We start from the raw sequence: 6,481 nt of genomic DNA, 5'->3' as shown, positions 1-6,481 counted from the left end.
CTATACATTTCTGTTGGCCCTCTCAGCTTAAGAAGGAAAAAAGAAAAAATGTTTTAAACCAAGTAGTTTAAATAATGAAACTAGCATATTTGATACAGGATAAGAACAATTGTTGTGTCCTCTATTTACCAAAATTTAAAAAAAACTCTACATTCTTTCAAACATTTCTAAGACACCTTTCCACCCAACGTTGTGTCCCTATCCATTTAAACATTTAATGTCTTGCCAGAGACTATAAGAAGATTTGCTTGTCTAAATACTGTAATCCTCTGACCAGAGGGCCTAACTACCCATTGTATTTTTTCAAGGGACATTCCCAGGTCAGGTTGAGAGATGTGTTCTGGAGTTCCATGCTTTCCAGGGGCACATGGGTCTGATTCATAAAGGGGCTTAGATCTTACCCCCTCCCCCATGTCAGTTTCCTGACCTCAAATGGTTTGAGGGAAGGGGCTTCACATGTTGTCCATATGTTACATTTCTGAAACAAAGCAAACAGAAATGGTTTTTAATGTTTTTTCTCATCACTGTATTATTAAATGTATTTTTAATTCATAGATATACACCTAGAGACTTCGGGCCCTGAGATATTTTTTGCTTAAACACAAGATCTTATGGTCATGTTACTGGCCCCCAACATCAAGGCTACAGCATACTGAAATCACAATAAGCAGCAAAATAGCCACAGCTCCTCCAAGAGAATCCCTGGAAACCCTGCCATGGCCAGCCACTGAGCTTCTCCCACTCTCTACAATATGTGATAAATGCTTAAGGACTACACATTATTTTTCAACATTCAGCAAACAAAATTTGATCAGCAGTTTTGACTGGGAAACCATTGACAGGTGAAAAGCTGAAGCACTGCTTCTCCTCACTGCTATGGAAAGTCACACTCCTTCTCCCCCTCCTAATGGCATTTCATATAAAAGAAAAAGTTATGTGATATAAACACCAATCTCATGCATAACGTGTAATTTTGCCTTTAAATAATAACATTTTAAGTTGCCACATCTTTGTAACCCTGCATATATTGCAGAAACAAAATCTGGGAAGTTGGAGCTGCTCATACCTCCTATCAGCAGGATGTTTCCATGTCCATTTGAGGAGGAAAAGGGTATTGTGTTCCTTGAACATTACAGTTTAAATGGTAAAAAAGATATGTAACCATTAAAATCATAAAGCAAGAAGTGGCCTGGATATATAACCAAAAAAAATTAAAGAATAAATGAATGGCAAAAGATTGATAAGATCTTTAAAGATATAGCTAATAGTCTCTTCAGGGAATGAAAGTAGTTTGGGAGGAGGTGGGAAATGGGTGGATCCTTAACTCAAAATTCATCAGGCACAATTCATGGGCTTCCTTGTAAGATATGCCATCTCAAGGTAGCTATGTTAGCTTCAGTTTCTACAGCTCCTGGCTTTCCTGGACGAGACATCCACTTTGACCCTTTTCAGTTGGGCTTCAGGATGAAGATGGCTTTGATAACTCTGGTTGACGATCTATATATTTTAAATAAACAAATAAAAGTGTGTTGTATTTCTTAAATTATGGGCACAGTTCACAGGGAACTTGTTTCTGTTACCTATTTCATCAAATCATGCTGCTTATATGCCTCTCCCATGTATTCTAATGGGAAATGAGCAAGGGGATGGGTTCCTGGTAGACTGGATCCTTTTGATACTGCAGTCCATGAAGCTGCAGTTAGAAGTCTTCTGTTCAATTTAGTATCTGGGCCTTGATTCCACACAACATGCCACAACCAGAAACTTCATACATTATTCCATTCATATTTATTCCTATAGTATATAATTAAGATGAGAGGATTGTGTGTGTAGATGAATGTCATTTCCTTGTAACTGTGTAACTCTCAATAAAACATAAATGCCCTTTTCCAATGTGGGGCACTACTCAGACTGAAGCAGGGTTTTTGCATGCCTGTCCCCAGCTAGATAGGGAACCATATGGTCAAATGGCAGTTGAATATGCAATTACCCTCTGTGATCTAGCACCTGGGCTGTGCACAGTGATCTCTTTTTAAAAAGTTAAAAATTGTCCTTTTGCCAAGGGCTGATTGGCCTTGTAACATACTGCAACAGTTCCTAGCGGACAGCTGTCTTGGAGGGCCAATGAATTTAGAAAGAGAGAATCACGGAACTAGGTCCTCAAAACAAAAATACAACCATGAAACCTGACTAAACACAAATGTGCTGCATGTCTGTATTGAATAATTTTTCTACCGGTAAAATGATAATCTTATTTAATACAGTCGTACATAGTTATTGACTTGTGTTTAGTCAGGTTTCACAGTTGTATTTTTGTTTTGAGGTCTTGGAGGGCCAGGCAGAAGCAAGCCAAGGTTGGCTGTAGCCTCACTGGCAGCTCCAAAATGGCCACCCAGACTGCAACAACAGGATTTGCCTGTTGTCTCTTCCTTTTTTAATAAAAATTTTATTCAGTAAAATGAAAGTTGGATAGAAAGCTTTATGCATTCACCTTTGATTTTATAAACAAATCATATAGACGTTACTAAGTTTAGTTCACCGCCCTAGTTACTAAGTTTAGTTCACCACTATTCCATTTATCAAACTTACCTTTTTACCATGCAATGTACAGGTTCAGGAGCAGAGTGCTGGAAGCTCATCTGGCTCTACAATTTATTCCCAGCTGGCAGACCAGAGGGAAGACACATTCCTTTAGTTTCTCTGACCACTCTTCTTTATTTGGCATTATGTTTCTTTTCCAGTACCTAGCAAAAACTAATCTCACAGAGGTTATAGCATTGACAGTTTTCTCCTCCTAAACCATTGACTGCTGAGTCTGAACCAAGAGTCCCCTACAGTGTGTGACCAGGGCTCATCTTGGCTTGCTTCTGCCTGGCCATGGCCCTCAGCACCTCAGCAGCATTTGTGCTAGGTCTGTTTAATGTCAATCTGCCCCTATACATTTAATAATTTGCTGAAGTCATTTGTATTTTCCACTCTCTTCTTTCTCTAACATAATAGATACATTAACAATATGGGAAAGGATTGTGTTTAGTTTTGACTGATGGCAAGAGAGGCACTGGAAGAATAAAAGATTTCAAAGATTAATTGATTTTTCACCCATGAGAAGCTGTATCCACTAGGGATGCCTCAAATGTCATGTCAAATGTGTTCAAAATAGTTGAATTTCACATGTTCCACTGTGATGATCAGACATGAGCCAATTACTTCTGTAAAGTTTGGCCCGAATAATTCAAACACCCACCAAACAGGTTTGCATTTTCTTATCTGAAATGAAAGGCATGAGTCTTTATGTCCTGAACTGTCAGGAACAGCAGCTGCATGCAGGACTCACCCACTGCCATTTTGGTGTGGGAGGGGGGAGAAAGAGAAAGAATGAGAGTTTATATTTGCACAGTTGCTAAAAGGTACGTTTATGCCTAACTTAGCCCATTTCCTTCCCAAGAGTTTTTCTGCAAAGGTTATTAAATGACTCTGACCTTATGAGTGTTATTTTTCACTGCCAGTATGTTTGACCTTATAGAAGAGTGCAGCACATTTACATTCCTCCTTGGAAGACCATTGGAGAAGAGGCAGCACACTGACCAGTTGGTGAATGGGATTAGGAGAATATTCCTGAACCAGCTGCTGGTGTTCTGCCCGTTCCCAAAACTTTTCTTTTGCTTAGCAATAACTATTTGAGGCAGTTGTTTTGTCTGAATGCCTGTGAGAATTCTCTTACATCTTTTGCTTCTGAGTTTCATCCTGTCAAATACTGAATGAAAGGTAAACATGCTCATTATAGCTGTATTCCATTGAAGGCCAGGACCAATTATGTACTGTTGTTTCCCAATACAATATCAATAGGAAATCCCTAGTCAGCATGAAACTAACTTTTCGTGGGGTTTCTTTTTGACTCAGAAAATCTCTCATTTTTATTTTATTTTTATTTTATTTTTAACCTGCCCTCCCCGCAAGCAGGCTCAGGGTGAGGTACAACATTGATTAAAATACAACTTAAAATCAATTATAAAAACAGATAAAATATTGTGCCCCTTTTGCGGCAACCAGCGGGAGTGGACTCTCCATACCCCTTGTAGAGGGAGACCGGTGGAAGGCTCGGTCTCAACTGCTGCAGCCCCAAACATCCCCTAGAATGCTGCTCCTAGGGGACAGTTGATCCTCAGGAACAGCCTGTGGGGGAAGTTGGAGGTTTGCAATAGGAGAGAAGAATCAGTGAAAATCCACATAATCCATCCCCGGTTTTTGCACATTTATTCCCCACCATATAGAGAAAAATAAACCTGGTGGAGGATGCAGGCATGCCCTGCACACTTAAGTTCTTGTGAGTTGACACACAAGCCTTAGAGTGCAGACATAAAGAGAAATTCCCTAGAGAAACTTTCGTAGAAACGTGTGTGAATGAGGATTTTGTGTGCTTCGTAGAAAGAGCTGTTTGGGCTGGAACCTTTCCCCTTTTCACCTTTTACTCCCTGGGAATTGTTCCCAGGCATTCTTTCGGTCTATCTTTTGGGTGGGAAAAGTTAAGAAAAGTTTGCCCCTGCCCCCTCCCTCATAGGAAATAGAAAGCCAGCTGTTAGGAGTCAGGATATGCTCCCTCCAGTTGTTTAGAGGTCCGGACAGGCCTCTCTAATTGCTGCAAGAGTTTGAATTTTGGTTGCTGGGCTGCTTAACTTTGAAATCAGCTGCCAAACTGCCTAGAGTTTGTTTAAATAGGGTTAGCAATTGTTCCGGTCACAGAGGAGGCAACCCTCTCTTCAAAAAATTAGCCAGTTTAAATACACTGATCAGTTGTCCAGTTTGGTTCCTAAAAGCCCTATTCCCCCTGCGTTCTGCCTAACCCCAGCAGAGCCACAGCTATAAGTTCCACCAAGTTCGTTCCCCCCCCCCCCCCCGTCCACCCTACCAGATAGTAGGAGCAAGGTTCTCAGGCTAGGAGAAGCCTCCCCGTCCCTGGACACCAGCCCTTTTCTCTAGGTTCACTCCTGGGAAGAAACTAGCAGCAGTGCATGGATTGCTAATGGCTCTAGAGCTGAGCATTTGTGTAGCGTGAGCTGGGGCTCCTTAGGCCAAAGGAGTACTGACCCTCTCCTGCCTAGATTTTCATTATGGAAAGTTGGCAGTTTAAAAGAAAGCAAAAATGTTTAAACAGAGCCTGAGTCTAGATAAAATTGAGTGTTGGATTGTGAAATGGGGTCCAAACTAGAGATGGGCACGATCCGCATTACGATAGAAAAAAAAACCATGATAATGGCAATCACGTGATCGTGACCCGGCAGATCGTGATCGTCCACAGCCAACAATCCAGCGATCGGGAGAGGCCTGGATCTTTGCGTTCGGGCTCGGATCGGGGATCCAGACACTCAGGTGCCAGCAATCTATTCCCCTGGCAACGGAGCCAGGGGAAAGCCTGAGCTCTGTTTGCCCTCCTTCTGTCACCCTGGAAACCCGAATGGAAGCCCAGCTTTCCTTGATCAGCAGGACTTCCTTCCAACCACGGAGCAGCAAAGCAGTCACAAGTTGGGAGAAGACACCCAGGGGAGGGAGGGGGAAGGGGGTGTTCTGTAGCCATGGGCACTCCAATCTCATCCCTGCAAACCCTGATAGGCAGCTCTAACGGCCAAACACAGACCTCCTGTGTTGCTGAATGGGACCTGAGGGGAGGCGGCTCATTGCCACCTCCCCGTGCAAACCAGGCCTGGTGGCTGCCGCCACCACCCACCTTCCCACATAGCTGGGAATAGCAGCGCGGCCCACTTTGGCCTCCACGATCCACGGCTCGGGAACGGGAGATGATCGGTGTGGATCGTGAATTCGGGATCGTCGCCGGCGCCGATCCACGATCAGCTGGATCGTTAATTTTTTTGGATCGTGCCCATCTCTAGTCCAAACCCCTGGGAGGTGGGCTCCTTTAAGGGTCCAAATGCTGTTGTAATACCAAGAGAAGCTTTTAAGAAACAGTGTGAGGAAAAGAAACTTAGAAACTCGGAAAAAATGCTTGTGCAGCCTGTGGTTTATGGATTGCCCTAAATGGCTGTGCAAATATGGCCCAAGAAGCCCAAGAAACTGTTAAGAACCAAGCCCAGGAATTAGATAAGTTAAGCGCCGAAAGATTTGTCCTGCTAGTGGATAAAAATGCATTTGCCTTAGCCGCCCAGAAAAATGAATTCCAGTTAATGGAGTCACAACCCTGAAACCTAGAATTGGAACACAGGGTAGCTGAATTAGAAGAGAAGCTTGCTCAGGCTTGGCAAGCTGCCCAATTTTTAGCTAGTTAGGGTAGAAAACAGCACGCTAAAGTAAGCCATGAGGTGTGCCAACAAGAGATCTATTCCCTTAAAAAAACAACTAGGTCTCCAGACTGCCCTAATAGCCTCTGTACACCCTGAAACTCTCCCAGATCTCCCAGGCCCTGAATCCTTCCAGCCCTTGCCAAGGGATGCCCTGCCTTCAGCCCCTTATAATATTCAGCCTGAGAAGG

The sequence above is a fragment of the Eublepharis macularius genome, chromosome 1 (assembly GCF_028583425.1).
Source record: "Eublepharis macularius isolate TG4126 chromosome 1, MPM_Emac_v1.0, whole genome shotgun sequence".
Taxonomy (NCBI): domain Eukaryota; kingdom Metazoa; phylum Chordata; class Lepidosauria; order Squamata; family Eublepharidae; genus Eublepharis; species Eublepharis macularius.
Note: the sequence above shows the minus strand (reverse complement) of the source record.